The 21,963-nt window shown below is 50.6% G+C and overlaps 1 protein-coding gene across 1 annotated transcript in view; it reads right to left on the reverse strand.

Moving 5' to 3' along the window:
- The window catches only part of LOC131206055 (uncharacterized), a 29,046-nt gene extending 11,507 nt beyond the window's left edge, over positions 1–17,539 (reverse strand). Inside the window, exon 1 of the mRNA XM_058198431.1 lies at positions 17,491–17,539. The gene's annotated coding sequence lies outside the window, so the exon portion shown is untranslated. The remainder of the gene's footprint in view (positions 1–17,490) is intronic.
- Positions 17,540–21,963: the final 4,424 nt, after the last annotated feature.

Raw genomic sequence — 21,963 nt, forward strand, 5'->3', positions numbered from 1 at the left:
TTTAAATGATGTACTAAATGACTCGCAGAAAACTGTACGACGTCCTACATCCGGCGGGAGTATTTAGAGGAAATACATGATTGAAAAAGGCTTTCGATTCGGTTGGGCTGTGACAGTTGGGGCGAAGCGATTGGTGATGTTTGTTGGGTCAACATCGGCGGGATACTTTAGCTGACCGTCGCCTGCTGTGCGGAGCGTGTGGAAAAACCGGTCAAGAAAATCATAGCGAAAGTGAAAGACATTCTTTCTCTCTCTCTCTTCTCTTCTCTGAGCCAGTATAGTGGCTCACCGTTTCGTTCCCGAATTCTGCTCACCGCGGGGGATAAGAAGTGCCCGTTTGGGTCGACGGGAAGACGAGATTATGGTCGCCGCGATGCACACACTGCCGAAACATCGTACCGGAAACCCTGGACGGAGCGTCCTGCTGCGTTTCGGTGGTGTTATAAAGCCACGGGGTCAGCAGCAGCGTGGCTTCGAAGATCCAGGCCCAGCGTGCGATAAGCAAAGGGAGGGCGCAAACGGTTTTATGCGACCCAAGCACCGTAAGCACCGAAAGTTGGAATGCTTTTCCCCGGTGGCGATTGTTGTCGTCCCGGAGTTTTTTTCTGTTGGAAAGAGCATCATTATGTGGCCGTGATTTAGCTCGGCCCACACAGGACACCCCCCCGGGCTGGCCGCGACTGGAAGGTCTACTTTCGTATTCGCCGGCCGGGGCGGTAAGGATGGCGCCCACGACCGGGGAGGGAGTTTCTTTCTGGGACACTAATGGAGGATCAGGAAAAGCTCTTACGCGGCGCTGCGTGCCCAGCGAAGACAAGCCGCTTTCGGGCGTAGCGGGCGGAATCGATTGGCCACTGGCATTATGCAAACGGCGTCCATCGCGCGATGATAAAGCGAGGAGTATCATAATATTTTTACGATAATTATTAGCATTATGCTTTAGAAGCGATACGGGGTTCGGTTCCAAAGCCCACACGTCATACACGGGATTACTCTGGGGTGGGCTCTACTCTTTCTAGTATCGAACCGGAATTGTGTCGTGCCGTGACGTGGATGGGTTTTCCCTTGCGCCGTAATTCCCTGATTCCCTGAGGATCCCTCTGCCCATAATCTAAACCCTAGCTGGGAGGCCCACGAATCAATTACATCAACAAGAAAACGCTGCGCCTCTCTTCGCCAACTTTACGACAATCGTCGAGTCCGGCAACACTAAAGCATGGGGGGTAAATGGGAAAATGTGGCCACCCGGAAGGCAGGAAGCATAAAGAATGGCCCTGCTCGGTGGGTGAAATTCATTTCCATAAAACGGCTTTAACCCATAAAACATCCAACGCCCGACCCGGATTGGCCGCGAGCTTTCGCGGGCGGCGCAATAGGAAAACTGCATTGGAGCCGTTGAAATGTGGTCCTCCGTAAGGCGAAAGTGCTGAAAAGGACATATTCAACACACACCGACACACGCAGTGTCGGTCGCCGATGGGGATTGTCGCCGAACATTATAGGTCACCGTAATCCCGTTAAGGCGGCACTAAGTTGCCGCCTTTTGGTTGCCATCCCGGCCGAAATTCATCACCGCACATCGCACATAATCAGCCCGACACGCCGATTGCGGGTGGGGGAGCCCCTTTTTCGGTGAAGACAAGGTCCGACAAGGCGTAAATCTAATCCTAAGAAATTGGATTCGCCAAACGCTGCTGGCCGAAATGGACCTTCTCCTTTTGCAACCAGGGAAGAGATTTTTTAGCCCGGCTTTGCTCCGGCTTCCGGGCCGTGATGCTGGAGGGTGGGTTGATGGTGATGACGATGGGCGACGAGCGATGAACATGATGGTGATGGAAGTCACCGGAATTGGTGCGCCCTCAAAACGACCGGCTTAGCGATTGCGATTGAGCCACCGATCAAATTGCTTTCGTTATTACCGGAAATAAATTTCGTGGCGTTTACGGTGCCACACACACCTTTCCGGGTTTCGTTCGTCCTTGTACCGGTGAGTTGGGAGGCGGGGGTTTGGGTCGGTTCTCGGTGGCCACAATGGTGGCCATCCGGACAAAGGTATACACGGCTGGAACACCGGAAATTCGTGGAAGGCGCCCGGTTCGGTCGCCCGTGCACGGCTAATACTCTATCAAACAACTCCTGTTATCTTTCTCGCTCGGTCGGGAATATTTGCCGGGAAAATGTCACGCAAATTGTGCGTCTTCGAAAGCATATGAAGCGTCGCCAGGCGCCACAATATGGCACGTTTGCCGTCGTAAGCGGACCGGCCAAAGGTAGCGAGAAGGCGACATTATTTGACGGTATACCCGAGGGAGGTTGCTTTTAAATCGATGGAAGGGATTTTCGTTTCCTCGAAGCAACCCAATGGTACAATGGTGTCCCCGAGCGTCAGGACCCCGGTCCAGCGTGTAGCGGTCGTGATGTGTGTCCCTTCCGAAGCACTGATGCGTTTGTGCTCAATTAAGCTCATTAATTTTGGAATTAGGAGTTCCGTTCCGCGGCACACTAGCACTTTTCTGTGGAATTTTGCCATTTTGCCGACTGGCGGCCGTCATCAACCATGGCAAAACGGGGAAATTAGTCAAACAATTACACACGACACGAGATGCTACTGATGAGCATTTCGTGGTCGAACGACTGTGTGATCTGTGAAAGGCTCACACGAAGAAACATAAATCTTCTGTCATTATGTGAATGTGGTCAGAGAGATATCTTCTCATAATCGTTCCATGAAATAAATCATTTAAAATTAGTATCTATCTCAGCGAAACTGTAGTGAGCCGAGCAGAGAGCAGGATGCACACGCAACAAGTGATGCCGAACAAAATAAGGTACTAATAAGGCCCGTTGCTGGTTGGCACCGAGCCAGCGACCGGATACATTTGTGTAATGTCTAATCCAATTGTCCCCTCGACATTTGGGCTGTATCCGGTGGGATCCAGCCGGTAGCAGCCGATGGACCCCCAAACCCATGTGAGCATTATTCTTGATTAAGTATGGACAGCTTTTTTTTTATTCCTGTGCCAATTCGAGGTGCCAATGTCCAAGGGACCGGTCTCGAGCGGACACACGGTTCGGTTGGGCCTAAGGCTTGCTGTAATGCGTTACGCAATTTTTTCGGCTTATGTGTTTGTCATTATTATTAATATGCGCCACGGTGCCGACTGTGAAAATCCATTGGGTATTAGGAGCGTGATAATTCTTCATATTCCCATATGGTGTGTCCCGGTTGCACGGACGCTTTGGGATTATTCTACAAAGCCGGCAGGAAACTACAAACGATAAATTAATTTAAAGGAAATTTTGTCCGAAACATTGTGGAATTTCGCTTCGGTTTACACTTTAACGTACCGAAAGCTTCATATATGTCGCGATGGCCCTAAAACAGCAAAAACGGGAACGGATAAAATTATTACAGAAACAATCAAATTATGACCGTCGCTTCAAAAAGGCCACAAAATGGCGCACCACAAGCCGGGCTTTTACATAAAATCACACAGCCCACGAGGACCGGCGGCCAGCAACGAACCGACCGCGTGCCGCCCGCAGGACACCGGAGTAAATTAATGCAAATTGCCGTGGTAAGCGGATGAACGGACTGCACACGACCGGTGGAGCATCAGCGGAGAAAAGCACATCCGGTGCCGCGCTCCGGCGTGTTTTCGATGTTTGGTCACCACGGTGCGGACCGCGTAATCTCGAGCGTCCATCCGGACAATGTTTGCCCCAAACACACCCATACAGACTAAACTAGTGCGCTGGCCGACCAGGGGGAAAATCTCGGTGAAAAACCCACTCCCATCGTTGAGGCGTAACTGGCGCACAGCGCACTGTATTCGATTACACATCCCGGGCACGGTTCCCCGATTTGATGTTGATTAATAATTGCAATCATTCTGCGATCTGCCCCTGCCCGGGGCACCGAATATTGGAAACCCCCCGGGCCCAGGGTGGATGCAGCGGGAAAATTCAACACAGGCGCACGCACAGTTAGACAGGGAAAGGAAATTTACGACCTGAAGCCGGAGTGCAGTGCATGATTCGTTGGCGGGCGTTGGATGCATCGGACCGACCCACGAGAGTACTTAATTTTTAATTAATTCCCTGCCGTCATTGGATTCGCAGCGGAAATGGCAACTCGCCCATGCACCTTTTGTGTAAACTACGTTTCCGGTTCGGCTAACTTTTGCTTTTGCATTCGTTTACGTTTATCGAAAGCGCAGGAAGTAAACAAAACAACAGGCCTTAACAGGGGTGTTTTGGCGCGCAGCAAATTAAAGTACTGTAGTGTCCCCCAAAAACCGAACGGGAATTAGAGGTCCTGGATTATGGTGACTGATGGTGATTTGTGGAGAAACTATTCTAAGTTCTACTTCCGCAGGATGTTTTTGCTTCATATTTTCGTGATCCTCTCGCCCCAAACTCGGCTTGCTGCAAAGTTTAATGTGATTTTCCGCTGGAGAAAGCCTTAAAGCCACCTCAAATGCTGCCCAAACGGTTGCGGAATGGTTGCAACTGGTCGGAATGCCTACTTCGGAATGCGTTGCAGAATACATTGTTTAAAGCCCGAAGCCTACAGCTCGCTCGCCACGGAATGAATATCGGATCCCAAGGCAACGCCGACCGTCGTGCCAAAGCAACCCACGGTCCACGGGCAGACATCTGAGCCGTGTACCGCCGTGTTGCCATGGCGACGTGGCAACGTGGCTCGTCCGTTCGCATCGCATTGTGTGGAATGTTCACATGGTTCGCTGAGAGAGCGAGAGAGCCTGAGCAAAAAAACGGAACTCTACAGCTTGCAATGGAACGCACAGCAAAAAAAAAAACCAAACGACGAGGACTGTATCCACCATCCATTTCCGGAATGGAATGAAATCGTAGGAAAATCTCATTAAATAGCTTCTGGTCCCGCCGGGCGCGGGCGCTATCGAAGTATCCAGAATTAAATTTTCATTGAACGCACCGTTGTTATGCCGACATTAATGGTAATGCTATTACCCTGGTTGGAGCTGCCATTCAGCACCGGTGTAGCCGGGTGGTAGCAGCTCTCCATCAACTTGCCAACATCGGTTGGGCGGCGGGTAATTATTCGCTCGCACAGTGTCATTTCCGGACTCCAGCGGACTGCAGGTTGCAACATAGGAAGTCTGCATTTTACAACTGCAAGCCGGTAACGTGCCACTAATTTGTTTTGAATAATTAAATAATTATCGAACGAAATTGAAATCATAATTAGCCGTTGATGATTAGAAACACGGGGTGGTATGTTTCGTTCCATTGCCCTTCGAAATGCGTTTCCAGTTCCGGAAACAATTCAGGTCACTCAATTATGCGATTACAGAGGTCGTTGCAAATATAAAAAAAAATGCTCAAAAATGCTTTCACAAGAATAGTCACGCGCCCTTCACAGGCGCAAGTGGTCCTTGATTCACAGGCGCCATCGAGTGGCTGTAGCATCGAAACTTTACACTTTCGGTGCCAACTTTCGGCAACACTCACAGCGTTAGAAGCAGCGGGAGCACGAGAAAGCGCATAAGAGTGTTTAAAATTAAGTCGCTCCCTGTTGGTTTCTGTAGTGGTTGGAAACAATTGTTCCGGTGTTAAGCGTCTCCGCAAAGTCGACACTTTGCCACTGAAAGCTCGGTGTTCGGGGTTCACATTAGATGCACAAATAGAGCGTCCTGAATGGGTTCCGAAGCTTCCCGCCGAAACTTCACCGGAAATGGTTCTTCGAAACACAGACACGCATCTTGCCTGCTGCACCGTCACCGGCCGGCGTGTTAACCAAGTTAGTCCGGGGGATCCGGGAGCGACCGGGCAAGAAACTCACTTAAGTTAATTTCATTGCTGCACCACTCTTATGCCGGATTCTGCGCACACAGCACGTTCTTCAGTTCACCTGAGGGCGGCAGTTGCATCATGCACTCCCCGTCGTCCCCGTTTGGGCTCCTCTGCCGGTCAGCAGCAAGCTGTCCGGAAAATGGGCTTCCTGACAGTTGCGAAATGACATAATCTTTAGCAAAGTCCTTCCCCCTCATTTTATCTCGGTTTGGCCGTTTTGGCGGGCGGCCCTGGAAACAAACTTGTGCAACTCTTGCCAAAGCCTGAAGTTTGAAGTTCAGGTCGAAAAAAGTTTTTCGGTGTGCGAAAATCGCATTACCCAAACCGGTGGCCGGTTATCGTGAACTCCAGGCGCACGCGTTTCTCGGCAGCCAAATTTCGACTCGACTGGACTCGTTTTAATTGAAACAGGATTAGCTCCCGGCGACAGTGGGGTAACTTTTGCGGACAGCGTCCACAATAATTTCGGGACAATCGCACAATTGAGCACACAACGCACAATCTGTCGCCGCCGCAACCGATATGCTGTACGAAGAATCCAATTACCAGCCCAGAAGGGGAGTTTCTGCCAAATTGGACGCTCCCGATGCTCCATTGATTTCATTAGCCTTCGGTTAGGTTTCGGAGTAACGGAGTGAGAACTGATTCTGGCACTGCAGCATCGCGGATTCACCCATAGGAACGAAGAGACGAATTTACAGTTAATCCATCCAGTCCAGTCCAGTCACCGGAAGGAGCATCCGATCCATATCCATTCGACCAACGGAAATGGCTGGAGTAACGAAACTGAAAGCAGGCCGCCAAAACAAAAGGGAAAACGGAAAACCAAACCCCCGGGGGGCTGGTTCCGTTCTGGTTCGAACGAAGCGGAATTTATAACCGGTGACCCACATCTTTTCGCGTTCGCGTTACTTTCGAGACCCCCTTTTCCGGCCATTGGGGATCGAACGCCCCCGGAGGGGGCGATCCGATCGGTGCCCAATTAATTGCCGTTCTCAAGATTGTTTCGATTCGTTGACCAATCGTTGAGCGGGAAGCGAACGGAGTCACCGGAGCCGTGTTTTACGATAAGCGATAACCGGGTTTATGCTTCTATGCGGTTCCACTCGGCCCCAAACCCGGACGTTGAGATAAGGACTTACCCGAGTGGCCCATCGGAGGACCACACAAAAGAAGTCCGAACCGTTTCCGGCAAGCGAGACTGCGGACACTCGCGGGCTTGCTTATGATCGCTTGCTTGCGATGCCGAGCGAGCAGCGTTTGAATCAAATTATCATCTAATTATGCGTCTCGGGTCGGGTCCGTTCCGGGGGACAACGGGAAAACGGGACATCCGGAACCAACTAGCCACTATCGCCACTTTCGGGTAGTGGACTCCCTAGCCCCGGCCACGGTTCAAAGCGAAACGATCGTCGGTATCGTCGATTATCTCCAGGCAGGCCAGGCGTACCAGTAGCATCTAGTGGCAGCAGCAGCAGCAGCAGCGCCATTAAGTGGAGTTTTCGGTCGTGTGCGAGGGCCATTTGAATTAATAAGGTCAGCTAATAATGGTAGACAAGCGGTTGATAATTGTACGCCGGGGCTAATTGCGGTGCTGCCGAGGGCCGACTACCGTGGTAGAGTAGCACTAATTTGGGACCGGCCTTTACGGCGAGTGTACGGCAGGACAACGAGCACTCGTACTCGCACTCGAGTGAAGTTCTCGAATCATTGAAAGGTGCTCCACAAAAATCGCAACAAATGTAACAAAGTTGAAGAAATAACCAAATGTAGGTGGGACCTTCAATATCGCTTCACTGGCGACAGCAACTCGGGCTAAACTATTTCGAAATGAGTAAAACGCACCCGAACCGCCCCTGGGTGTTACACGCATTTAATAAAGCTCTCGCCCGGCTTCGGTCAGGCCGTGTAGCGTCTGGGACATTCAGATGCCACCCGTTGGCTGAAAAATCTCCATCCTTCGGACGCCGCACGGTTCCACGGATCGGACCACAACGGCACGGCACAGGGAACCTGGGCACCTACGGAATGCACAAATGAATTCCACCGCCCGAGGGGGGGCCCCCATCATCAGGATCGGCCATCGTCCGGTGCGGGGTTGTCCCTTTATCCTTTGATCGTACCCCACACCACACGAGAGCCCCGCCGGCCGGTCGTCCGGGCAAACCGGCATCGCTCGGAACCGGTCTCCTCATTAAGCCATCACATTCGGGTGTGCCCGGGGAGGCTCCCCGGGCATTCCAAGCACTCCTTTTTGGGCTCCATTTTCGTGGCGCCGAGCAAAACGAGCTTCAACCCTCTTCTAAAGCCGTGCGCCCTTGGGCTGCCCTTATCCGGTCCCATCTACCGGGTTATCCTGTAAACGGGTTTTTGGGGCCCTGCGTTTGCCGCTGCTGCTGCTGCTGCTGCTGCTGCGGTGTGTATGTGTTTAATAGAAATAAAAAGAAAATAAATCCTTTTCGGGGCCAGCCAAAGGAGCGATGATGATGATGATGGTGATGTACGGCCACTACGCACACGACGCGCCTTTGGGCTCCGAACCCGAACGGAGCGGGCGGTCTGATGGTTCATTAAACCTTCAGCAGGTGGCTTTAGTTGGGAGGGCAGCACCACCACCACCAGCCAGTGGCTGGGTCTCGATGGGCGGCGATACGTCGCAATCTAAAATTGATGGAAACGGCCATTCCGAGTCCAGTGGGATGACACTTTCACGGGGCCTGAGTCTGAGGACTCTGCATGCTGGCTCACCTTTTTGGGCTTAGTTTATACAATTCGTACTGCAGCCCTCGGTGTCCTTCGCACTGCAGGACAGCGGAACATTATCCATGCATAACGCACTCGCATCGTTTGCAGTAATTGAAGTCCGGGGCGTCCAATGGCAGAACAATCTCTTTACGGCTTATCCTTAAAACCCAAAAATGAAAAGCTTCCCAAAAGACGAGCTACACAATGCAACGGCAGCAGGAGAAGGCCTTCTCGGTAATTTTCACTTACAAGCCTCGACGGGCGAAACCCGGACTCCGGGTGGAATTAATCATTTAGCAGTAAGTCCCCCGGGAGAAGGACCCAAAAAGAAGCCCCGAAGTTTGGGCCAATTTTTTTCTGCTTCCATTCCATTTACGCTGAGCGTCTCCCAGAAATTGGTAAGCGGTTCGGTACACGGGCACACGGATTACGAAACCCGCCGGCCCGGATCCTGCTGGCCTGGGGCGGGGGAAGCTTATGTAAAGAGAAAGAGTTTTCGGAACCTGTTGAGTTCCGTGTAGCCCGGCCCGGTGTGGACGACCGATGGTAACAAACGGAGGACGTGGGACCAGATTTACACACCCAGGAGACGTTTATTTTCATGACCGGGCACACAGCACAACAGTCAACCGATCTGCCATGACCACGCACCGGATGGTACGGCAGCCTCGGTGCTGCTGTCACACACCGGTGACGGGTTTGCCGTAGGTCAGGTCACCCGCGGGGAGTTGCCGTTCTAAAGTGCTTTTGTTTCCGCTACTTGGATTATCGGTGTACCGTTGGGCCAACAAACGGGGCCTTCGAAAACACTCTCTGTGGATCGGTACATCGGTAAATAAACATCAACAGCGACGGTCGGACGGATGGTGGCGATTCAGCTCGGCCCCACAGAAACCAGAAACCGGTGCTGGTGGTTCTGTCGAACGATTTTCCAGAGTTTTGCACACTCCGTCGCCGGCCCAGGGTGTACCATCAACTAAAAACACCGATCGCTCAATCACTTCGAGACGCTCGGCCGCGGCGATAAATTCCGATCAGCGCCAATTAGTGGCGGTTGCGCCACGAAATGGTTGTTTGATGTACTTTGCGAAAGCATTCTCGTGCTCGAAACGGGCAGCAAACTTTATGCAGTTCTTTGCCTCGCCCCAAGATGGCCAAAAGTAATGCCCCCGAGTGTTGACCAGCCCGGAGATTATCTTGAATCCGATAACGAGCGAGCACGCAAAAAGGCAAAGAAGGCTTTGCATTAAACTTTTTGCGGCGAAGCAAAACGGAGCGGCGAGCAGAAAAGATGGAAAGGACTTGAAAAGCACCATGCGCCTCCATCGCACAGAGCTTCTCGTTGATACGGCCGGTTCCTGGGGCCACAACAATTAGCCGAGTTTGAAGCGCGATATCACCTAAGTATCGAGTAGGAATTAAGAAATATGACCTTCAATGCAGAAGAATCTATATATATAAAAGAAAGTCGCCTAAAGGTTACACAATTCATAACTCAAGAACGACTGAACCGATCTGGCTGAAAATTGGTGTGGAGGTAGCTTAGAACCCAAGGAAGGCTTTAGGATACTTTTTATATTTCGACCGTGTCACAATAAATCTGCACAATGATTTTTCTTCGTACTGAAACGAGACAGACAGAGTGCGTAATAGCAAACAATTGTTGGCTTCTCTTTCTCGCTAAAGCAGCGTTCCCTCACCCCAAGCAAGCGCGGCAGACAAAGCGCGCAACAGCAAATAACTATTGGCCTCTCTTTCTCGCTAATGCAGCGTCTCCTCCTCCCAAGCAAAAATAAGCCCCCCCACCCCTCTCTCACGACCGCGTGTTTTCATTCCCTTCTCGAGAAAGGCCAGACAGAGGGCGTCACTACGAGCAAAGGTTGAGCGAGTTTACAGCGAGTCTCTCTCTTTCGTATGTTCTCGCGAGTCTCTTTCGTGCGATTACTTTGACGATTTGACAGTCTCTCTCGCACATTCTCGAACATTTGGAATTTTTTTATTGTTACTTAGCTGTCGTTTTTATAACTGTCAAAATGTATTGAAGTAACCCGCGAACACAGCGTAGTATCGTGATATACCGGACAGTGAATAACAAGTGCCTCATACATTTCCTTAACAATGCCGCCACCAAGACGGTCGAATCTTTCCCGACAAAGCCGTAATGCAAAAACTATGCGAAGTGTTGCGAATGAAATGACTGAAGAACAAAAAGAAATTGCTCGCGAAAGGACTCGATTGGCAAACAGAAATCGGCGAGCGAAAAATAGAAACGCACAAGTAGATAATTTTCGACAAGATGCCGATTTGAATATTCGCTCAGTTTTTGTTGCAGAAGAAGAAGCTGATTTGTATCGGGCAGCGTTTCGATACAATTGCATCGCTAAGTACAGCGAGCATAAGAGCGTTCGCATTGGGCCAATGAACGTTCATTGTGATAAGTGTGATGCGTTGAAATTTTCCGGAGAAACGGCCGGATTGTGCTGCCTCAGCGGAAAAGTTAAATTGCCTTCACTGACTCCGCCACCAGAAACAATGGAATTATTGCTTCGTGGCGAAACTCCCGAATCACGTCATTTTCTGGAAAACATTCGAAATTACAATGGCTGTTTCCAAATGACGTCATTTGGGGCAAAGATTATCAATGAACGAGGATTTAATCCGACATTCAAGGTATTTATTTATTTTTTTTACTAACACACAGTATAGTGGAAGAATAACTTATTATAGTTATTCCTACGTATTATGTTTCTTCTTCTTCTTATTGGGCAACAAACGCTGAGCGCTCTTAGCCTGAACCAGAGACAATGTTAATCTCTGATGCTTTCTGTAAGGGTTTGCTTTTACGGACGGGGTTGTTGGTCCCGCGCCAACTCCCTCTGGCACGCCGGTATCGGGAATTTTTGCTCCTGATAATAAAACCAAAAATGTAGTGTATCATAAGGTGCTGAACTGAACAAAAAGGAAAGCTAATCATAATAAAAAATATTTACTACATAAAATCCAAAACCTGCTTACTAATTGCCTTTGGGGCGGAACAAAGTTCGCCGGGCCTGCTAGTTAAATTTAAAAGTCATATAACAGCAAGACTACAGAAGGAGCTACTTTTGCCGGAATTGAGACCCGCAGTACCTGTACACCGGTTCTAACTAGCGTTCCAAGGCTTCTGCCTACTGTCCGGGGCTTCTGGAGTAAGTGCTGACCCCGGCAGCGGATCCCACGGGGGGAAAACTTTTTAATTGCCAAAGTCCGTAGGCCAACAGGCCCGACGACGACGACGATGGTTTCTATTTCGGGAACGGATTCGCACTGGCGCACGCCGCGAGGGCATCGAAAATTGCTGCCATCCGAACTGCGACCGAGCCCTCCTCCACTCGAAAAAACACCATCACATTCATCAAAGCAAACCCGGCGGCACCGGGACCAAGCTGGTGGCCGGTGAACTGTTTCGTAAAATTTAATAACTTCACTAAGCTCGCCCTGGCTAGCTGGCTGGTTCTGCTCTCCACGGGGACACACGGGCCGGTTCCTGTGAATCGAATCGACAAACGGAACACCGAAGCAGATGGCTTTCGACAGGAATCAAACAGCAGCAAAAGTGGGGCAAAAAAAAAACCACCGAAGGACATCGTCCCCGTCGACTGGAAATCCAAACATTCGTCCGGGTCCGTCGTTGTACGTGAGCGTTTTTGGGGTGTTTTCCGTTGCCTTTCTCGTCGGATGATACAGCTAATTTAATCCTGTTTCGCCGAACCTGGCCCGTCTCCGGCTGCCGTTCGGCCACTTCATCATCGCCTACGGAAGGCGACGGCCGGCCGGGTCCTCGGCACAGCTACGCCGGGATCCTGATTCGCCCGGGGTGAACCAATTAATTAGTTTAACATTTATTTTGAATCATCCTTGGACCCACGGGCCCCGGCTACGGCCACCGCCACCGTCCGTGTGCCGTCCTGCGCCGTTGTAGCGGTGGCACCAAAAGTAGCTAAAATAAACACACATAGGCAGACAGACAGGCAGGCAGGGGCGGGCGTCTTTGCAGGATTCACGTTAAAACACGAGGGACCATCGGAAGCTGCGTGGCGATCCTTGGAAGGATCGGCCTTGCCCGGGGGTATCGAATGAAGCATAAAACTCCCTGGCGAACATTATCGGACCCGGCGGACCCACCGTGCTGCTGATAGAGACATCACACACTACGGATGCTGCACCGGCGGTCCGGCGTCCGGTCCGGCGTCAGGGCCCGTCGCCGGGATCCGATTTAATTGAAGTGGAAAAACATAACATTAATCACTTAATACAGGTTATTTGCGAGTCGCACGGATCGATGGACGCAGCGACCGAAGGATTCGCCGGAATTCGAACCGGGGTTGGGTAGAATAGTATGCAAATATTTACCGTTACACTCAACCAGCGTGATACTACACTACTTTCGTGTCGCAATCTGTAACGCGCGTTGAATTGGCAGCATTAGGGAGCTAAAGCGTAAACATCGACCATCGTCCTGCCGGAGGGAGATTAATGTTGGAGTTGAAGGTCCACCATTGCGCATCTTTTCTCGGGCATATGGCACGGAAAAGAATGGAATGTGCGCGGGAAAAACAGTGCTAATGCTGAAGTACCAGGCGTCTCCATCCAACACGTGGTCGAAAATGCTATTGTTTTAAAAGGTGTGATGCACCGATAAAATGGACACTGGATTCGCACCGGAACTAGAATTGAAGTACGATTCACTCACCAACAACCATTCCAACAACCGCTTTCGCTTTGCCATTCGCCGAAACGGTGGTGCCGGTAGAACCGGGTTGCGGCGAATAGCTCCACTTGTTTTTCCATTTTCCCTACGTAAATATTTGTCACCAGATAAGCGGCGGTGGAATGGAATGTGATGGCCAAGGCTCGACCTAAAGTGCGGGACCCCTCTCCGAACTAACAGCACCCAGCCCCAATCGAATAGGCATTAGATAGTTAGGAAGTTGTCGCGTTATCGCGTGACTTTGTTGCCTGTTTAGCGCGGCGCACGGTTCCCGTTGGTGTGCCAAAACAAACCATCATCATTGCCGGGTGATTGTCTTCATTGGCCCAATATGGCCACAACACCGCGCGGTGGCGATTCGATACTTTTCGTCGTGCAAGCTTCTTTCCGTTTCCGTTCGTTTTCTGTCCGTGGCCCGTGTTTGGACCATCCCAATGCACGGTCGTAGCCGTATTTTGGCGCCTTTTTGTGCCTTACCACGCTGCTGATGGTAGTGTGTGTGCGAGCGGGTGCGTGTATTGCGGCCACATCGAACCCACGATGAGGCGCGCTCTTGTTTGCCTTGTGTCGAGAACGTGTCCCTGGTCGCGCAAAAGGGTTGTTTGAAAGTGCGAAGCCGGGATCGAGAATAGGGGGGCCACTCATTTGCCATCGGAAAAGCAAATACCGAGAGCCGGCAGCCAATCGATCGTTCGGTTTCGATTGACTTTCGATAAAAATATGCCTCCACAGCGGGGGTCGCTCGGTGATGTTCGATCGATCCAATAGACGCGATTGACGCTTTGTGAATCGAATCACTTTCTTGCCGTACCCGATTTGAACTACCAGAACCGGGTCCGACAAACGGTTACACAGCACTACAGAGCTTGGAAAACATATATTTTTATTACGATCGTCTTCTTCGCAGGGCCGTCCGGCGGCCGCCAAGAAGCCAAGCCAGCGCGCTGTACAATATTTATTTCTCCGTTCAACCGCATCAATGATTAATTGCAGTGTTAGTGTTGACGCTTGGCCGCGTGACGAAAGCGCGACACAGTTTGCGACGCGTCCCGTGCGCTATTTTCGCTCGTCCTTAATGGGTCCGCCCTAAGTACCGTGCTGAAAGAAAGACGGGGTGGGCCCGAAGGTCTCCTGCGGGCTAATGGAACGATTTATGCACAAATTTGGCGCACATCCAACCGGCGAACCGGCGTGATGTTGGTTGTGTCACCGTCTTTTATTTGGACATGGAATCTCTCAAAAAAAGAGCAAAAAAGGGCCAACATTCAAGCTGTGTTGGGTTCCGTTTCTTTCCAGTTTGTTACTGAAAATCAAATTCTGTTTGGTGTGTCGTTAAACTTTTAGAATAATTCGGAAAAATCCACAATCTAATGCACAACCCAATATCCAAGACTGTTGAATATTGCGATATGAAATTCCATTAAATCCCGACCGTCCGTGAGTAACAAGTCCGTGAAAGTGTGATCTCTTCGCTTACGCAATGCTTCCCAAGTTGGAATGAAAACGATTTTCCGGCCAACATCACGAACAAACAGATAGAAAGAGAGCAAAAAAAGTCATTCCACAAATGTGATTATCCGTCCCCGCAAGCGAGGACCACCGAGCCGGAGTCCAATCTGCCCGCATGACAAATGATGTCGGGGCGCGTCGACATCGTTCGGTCGGTCGGAAGCGTTTTGAGGCTCGTTACGCGCTCTGGCCGACCGGAATGTGGGACGCAGCGCAGCCTCGTGGTCAGCCTTTACCGGATGCACTTCTGCACTGGCCAATGTAAATGCCTGGCCGGGGCGGGGGACTATTCGTTCGACGTCAGCCGGCCAGCCATTCCTAGGCGGGGAGGTTTGCGCCTAGGAGATTAGTTAGACTGTGCGTTGAGTCACCGTTGCCACCGGGGCCATAGCCGGCAACAAACTCAATTAAATGCTTTCGTAAAGTGGCAATCAAAGTATCGAACGCACCACTGGATTGGATCACTTCCGGTCGACCGTCCCACAGAGACTCGCCCAGGGCGCCCGAGGACGGTCCTGACGCGGGCAGCCTGCAGGCCCGAACGAACCAAGATAATTATCCTTTCGTAACGATGCGGTGTTCCGGGACGAGTGTTTACTCCGCCAGCAACTAGTGGTGGCCTTCACCCGTGGCCCGTTGGGCAGAGCTCTCTATTTACGGATTGTAGCGATTTGAATGCTACCTGAATGCTGTAGGACCACCAGGAGCTGCTTCTTAACGTTATGGCCGTAAAACCTCCGGCAGCTCATAAAAAACCAAGTGACTTAAAAGCATTACACTTAAACGGGGGGAAATAAAAAATGGCGATTTAATGGCTGCTTGTCTGCAATTCTACAGTTCCCCGACAAGTTCTGAAGCAGTTCTCCAGCAGTTCGTTTAGATTCAAATCGTTCATTCGTTTCTTCTGATCGTTCGGACACTATCGATCGCCCGGAAGACGAACGGAACGTTGCAGCAGACGCGTATCGCTGGTGTTACGGTCGGGCATCTAATTAAAATAATTACCCAACAGCTTAACGAATTAATGATGCAGCCGTACTCAAGCCAAGGCGGGTGCATTCAGTCGCACGGTACCATTCGAAACCAAAGCGATCCGTCCACCGGGAACAAATGGAGGCTAAATGCGTAACGAGAGACGCTGTGTTGTGTTCAGAGATTTCGCTTCAAGTCGAAGCATTCGTCGAACCGGACCCACAACCTAACCCCGACCCCGAGAGCCTTCATTTTTGGGGCCACTTGTTTGGGCACAACATTAAGGAACCTCTTTCACTTTCCCATCAGCCCACGGCAAAACTGGGCGCGGTCGTGGCAAAAACTAGGACTAGGATTTTCCCTCCAGAAAGAAAACATTAAAAACCAATTTGTTTGTTCGCTCTCCACGCTGCCTAGTTACCGGGGCGGACCGGGACGGGCGGACGGCCGGCGCTTCTAAAGTTCTTGAGAATTCATTAGCGTTAATTAAAGGATTTTCCTGCTGAACGCCCCTGTTTTGCGTAAAGGTCGGTCGGTCGGCCGGCCGAAGACCGGCTGGCCCCGGTTTCCCCCTCCCGCTCTCCTCCTCTGTTCTACAACAAACAAACCGATCGGCATTCGCCGCACGATTGCACAATCCGTTCCGACACACTGGCCACGACACGCCGTCAGCGAAAAATGATCGATTCAATCACGTCACGAACACACACTTTCAGGGTTGGATTGTTTGTGGAGATTTTTTAGATACCGCTCGGTGTCCGGCTTGCCGATCGTGCGCATGCTTCGTCCTCCAGGAGGTTCCCGGGCGTGGAATCATAAAAATAGGCGAAAACAAGAGAACATCCGCGCCCGAACGAGGCGCCGGCGTGAAATTTTTGGGAATCATCCCGTGCCCTAAGGACATCATTAGAGGCGCGTTCGTCGCTGTAGTTGCGAGCTAAAATTGGCGTCTTCTCCATCAACGCCTGGCCTGGACTAACGCCTCAAGCTACGATTGATTCTGTGACTATTTTACGCCCATTTTAGTATTTTGTCTATTTCAGTACACTAGCGGCAGAAGGAAAAAAAAAGCGAGATTTAAATACATTCTTATCTTCAGCGCGCTCAGCACGCGTTTGTCAATGTCCCCGGGTTTAGGTAAAAAAGCGCACCCGCAGCACACCGAAAGCGACGGCTCTCGACTGTCGCTGATTGGCCATCATCATCGGCATCATCGGACACTGAAAGGGCACGACCAGAAACACGTCTTCATTACAACCCGTCTAAACACTCAACGCTCAGCGAGCACTTGCACTGCACCATCTCGCGGTCACGAATACTTGCCAATCCGCGTGCCAACCCGTACGCACCACCAAGTACAGCATTGATCGATGGCCAACCCACACCAGCAAGCGAAGCGCGCCTTCAAGCATAAATAAATAATCTCTCGAAGGTGGCAGCGCTCGAAGGGCACCCATTTGAATTTTCATTCCCAGCACGCGGCGCAGTTCGGATGCGAATTTAGTAGCAGAGAAAAAAAAACAGTCACAAACCCCGAAGCCCCCCCCGGAGGTTCACGGTCGCACGCACGCCGATCGGTGTCACTCTGCGAGTTCGATCGACGAGAATAACTAACCCAATCCACGCGCCGATCTAAGATTACCTCTGTAAGAGGGTGTAGAGGGTTTGGTACTTACATATCAGTCGTTTGTAGCTCGAACTGTCCGTCGTTTCCACCGTGGCGACGTCCGCGATCTGCAACGAGACAACGATACCGTACTACTGAGAATCAGTGTGCGCAAATGGGGTGCATTTGACACTCGCTCGCCGTGCTGTAAACTGCACTTGCACCAGGCACCGTGAAAGAGAGAGAGGGAGAGAGAGCGATAGGGCAGGCAGAGAGGACGCGACGGTGTGCAATACTTGCGATGGGCTGGCCCATACGGCACGGGGATGAGAAACAATGGGTGGCGGAAGAAAATTACACGTAGGCGCGATAGACGAGGGCGCATTATGGTGACCGTCAGCGGAAGTTTGCGTTAGTCATCCGCCTGGGTATACGCGGTGTGACTTCACGGGAAAACGAATGCACCGCTTGTTCGTTCGCGGATCGGTCGGGAACGGTCCATTATCCAATTTGAATCGATCATTATTGAAAATTGTTTTCCACATTTTTCCACAACACACTCGATGATCGCGATTGTGGGACCCGTAAGCTCCGAAGCTTAAGTCCATCACAGTCCTCAGCGAGCAATAAATTTCCGTGCGAGGGCCACTGCATCTTTCCATCGCGATCGTGAAGTCACGATCAGGTAAGCACTTAAAACCTGAAGTTCGAATAAACGATACATCGATTTATAACTTAATAATAAAGGGTATATGTTTATATTAGGTCTAGGAGTTAATTCTTGCGGTTTTACAACTAATGGCGTTACTCACTAAATATAACAAATATGCGTTTGACAGCTACTGCCATTACGCATCTAACGCAGTATAGATTGTTTGGTCAAAGTGTAAACAACACCTGTTGTAAGCATTTGAACATGTCAAATTTTGTTCCTGGAAAAGTGTCACTGCTGATGAAAAGGGGAGCTATCACAAGAATCCTAAATGCAAAAAGGCCTGATGAACGAGCTCCATCGCAACCAAAGCAAAATCTTCTCTTTGCAACGGTTAAGCTGTGCATATGGTGGGATGTGAAAGGTGTGGTGTACTTTGAGCTTTTTAAACTCAATGAAATTTTTGAAGGACAACCCCATCAACAACAATTAATGCATTTGAAGCTACCTAAAATATGGGAGAAAGTAGTAGCTAACGACGATTAAGGTAGTTATACGTTTTGTTGTTGTAGTTGCGTCACAAATGTCAAATAGAAACCGCAAGAATTAACTCCCAGACCTAATCATATTTAAAATATTTTACGCAGAAGGCCAAACATTCAGTTACCTTTCATGTTTGTAGGAAACGTATCTGACATCTTTAAGCTTTTAGGCCGATTTATGATCCCCTTTTTCCCGACAGCGAATCGGTTTCCATCCGGCAATCGGTGAAATAATTTCCGTCAGCGATTAGCTTGGGGCACCTTTAACGACCACCAACACGTTGGTTGGTGAATTAAAACGCCATCGACGCCATCCATCGTGTCGAACGCAAGACACCGGCGAAGTGGGTCCTGCGCGAAGGGAGCCGGTAATCGACTTGCCATAGCACGCTCTCGATGTTATCGGCCCCGGTTGAGTAATCCAATCTTTCCCGTTCCGATTCCCGACCGGTGACAAACAGTGTGATCGAAGGATTAGCTGTTAGAAAGCTCTTGTGCGCTCGTTTCGCTTCGCTTTTGCATGTCTGACGGGAACGAGGCTCATTAGGTGTAAATTTATTTCCCTTTTCGGTACGGTTCTGGTGGCCATTTTATTTATTTTTTTCAAACCAAATCAGGATGGTGAAAGAATGGGTATTATCGGCGGTGTTTACGAGTGGGCACAAATCAAAGTTTGACAACGAAGCTTATTTCTGTGGACAACCTGAATCAAGTCCGCGGGCGGAAGGTAATAAATAACCACGCCATTGATCATTGTTCGCCATTGTCTTTCGGAAATGCACAGGCGTTTCACGGTTGGTATCTCTCTGCGAACGCAAAATGTACATCAAATGCATTCGAAAGTTGGTCCTCCGGCTGCGGGTGCCCATCAATCAACAGGTGCGAAACAATAGGTTTCTAGACACACACGCGCACGGCACATTCCCATCCATCCTGCCCATTTCGGTGTGGTCCACAGCCCCATAGACCATACGTTTCGTTAGAACATTCATTACAAGCGGCAACCGGCACCAGTAGCAACCCATTATTTCGGGCTCCCGTGTCGGCCGGGAGTCCTCAGCACCACCACCCAACGGGAGCCATTTTCCGGACCAGGTGGAGGGCTTATCGCTATTGACGGCGTGGCGCGAATTTTATGACCACCAACCATGCAACCAAATCTCTCCCAACGGCGAGAGGCGAGAGAAAATGGTGCTCCCTCCGGGGGGTCGTAGGTCAGTCGTAGTCGACCATGTACCATCCGCGGTGCTACACAAAATCATAAACACACCTCCCGATCCGATCCGGGGTCGAACCCGTCCGGTCCGTTCGATGAACGATGGATGCACTTCGGGTGCAGTTTTTCATCGAAAACCCATCATCATGTGGGGCGGCAAAAAAGGGCGACGCAGTAGACAAGTGACGGCCGAATCGGGCAGCAAAAAGTGGACAATTTTTCATGTCCACACGGCCACGTTCTATGCTAAAGGACGACACTGGACAGTGTTTGAAGTTGTGATGAATTTTTGCACTGCTGGATGGCGCACTGCACGAAAAAACTGTAATTCATGATCGGTCAAAGATAAAATGCGGAATGCGCTCGTTTATTTTTTTTCCCTCGACCACTCGTTTGCATTCGTAGTGCATTTGCATAACAATGAGTTCTTTCGCTTAAACCACTATTTTTGCTGTTCGCTCCAGTTCCCGCCTCCCGGGGACAAGCAAAATTTGAATGAATTATGAATGACTGAACGAGTTTGGGCTTCGGCGCAATAAAAAACGCCGAACGAGACGAGCTCGTGCGCGAATTAAAGTGATTAATCACGAATTTAAGGACCCTGTGACGAAAACCAAGCTGACGGACGAGAGAATGAAACAAAGCAGCACTTTAAATAAAGCCAGTGGCAAAACTCACGAAGAAGTGCAACTCGCTCAAGGCGGCCAAATTTGAGACGAATTTCGCTAGAAGTACCAAACACTTGAACTCTCTCTATCGCTCTCTCGCTCTCGCTTCCCGGTCTCGCTTCTAGAGCACCGTGAACGCGAATGGAGCCAGCCACAGATTGTCAAACGGTCTCAATGGTTGGCTCTTGACTTTCTAATGTACTCTCAAGAACCCATCCATCAATCAGCCACCGTCTCCCGAGAGTTGGCCTCGGTTCATCATCGTACCGTCGCTTCGTAGTGCCGTCACCATCGATGACGCTGCCGAGGTGTCCCGCGCAGTAACAATTTCCACATCGCTCCGACCACAGGTCCGTGCAGGTCCAGGTCCAAGTCAATGATTGATTAAATTATCATAAATTCTGGTATCTAGCTCGGGCCGACAGCAACCATTTTTCACACTCCCGGCCAGGTGCCGGGCTGGACGATGGGATTTGCTCCCGGTCCAATCGACACCACCACCAGTAACACGATGGAAAAAATCCGAGATCGGTTTGTTGATTTTGCTGTTTTCACAGCACGACCGCCACCAGGCGTCTCCATTAAAGAACCATCGAGGAATCGAGAAAAAAGCGAGGGGACGTCAAGAAAGCCCCCAACCACCTGCACGCCCTGGCAGCATTCTGCTGTGGGCAGCGGACATCGTTTTCCGGTCACGGCATATAATCTCGTTATGTGAACTTTGCTTCGCACTCGCTCCGGCCGGCCGGTGATTTGAATATTAACTGGCTTCCAGGAAGCTGCTCCGGCCAAACCGGAGCCCTTTGCCCGGTGCGATGCCGTTGGTGTCTAGGCAGGTAGGCAGGCCGTTTTGTCAGGCTTTTCCGAGAACCATTACTACTTAGCTCAGCGGGATGCACCGGCCGTGGTTCCGTTGCACTCTCCGATAAGGGGCGATTTCTTCATTCTTTCGTTCCAATCGTAGCAAAGTGCTGAAACCGCAGTCTTGGAGACAGCAAATGAAGCATTCTAGTCATACTTTTGCCTTCTTTGTGGCTGTCAACGAATCTGCGTGGTCTTCGGGTGGATCGGCAGGTCTGCTTCCGGCAAATTTGGAAAGGTCACATTCGAACCGTAAACAGTCGGTTGCATCGAGTTGCGCACCGAGTGCCTAAATGCGACAAAATTGCAGTGGGAAAAATTAGTCGTACAACCCAAAGTAGCAGAAGGCAAAGAACTGGAAAGATTCACTCAACGCCGGTGCAACGGCATTTTCATTCAACCTAATTAAAATCGCAAACGAGACCCTCTTGCAGGAGTTAGATGCACCGGGCGATGCGCCGGGAGACCCTTCTTGCGCTTTCTCGACTAACGATCTCGAGCAGCGCTCAAGTAGCAGCCGCAGCCACAGCAGAATGGTGCTTAAGCAAAAAAATAACCAACGAGCACCATCCAGCCAGGTCGAGGATTGGTCCAGGAGAAGCAC

The sequence above is a fragment of the Anopheles bellator genome, chromosome 1 (assembly GCF_943735745.2).
Source record: "Anopheles bellator chromosome 1, idAnoBellAS_SP24_06.2, whole genome shotgun sequence".
NCBI classification, from domain to species: domain Eukaryota; kingdom Metazoa; phylum Arthropoda; class Insecta; order Diptera; family Culicidae; genus Anopheles; species Anopheles bellator.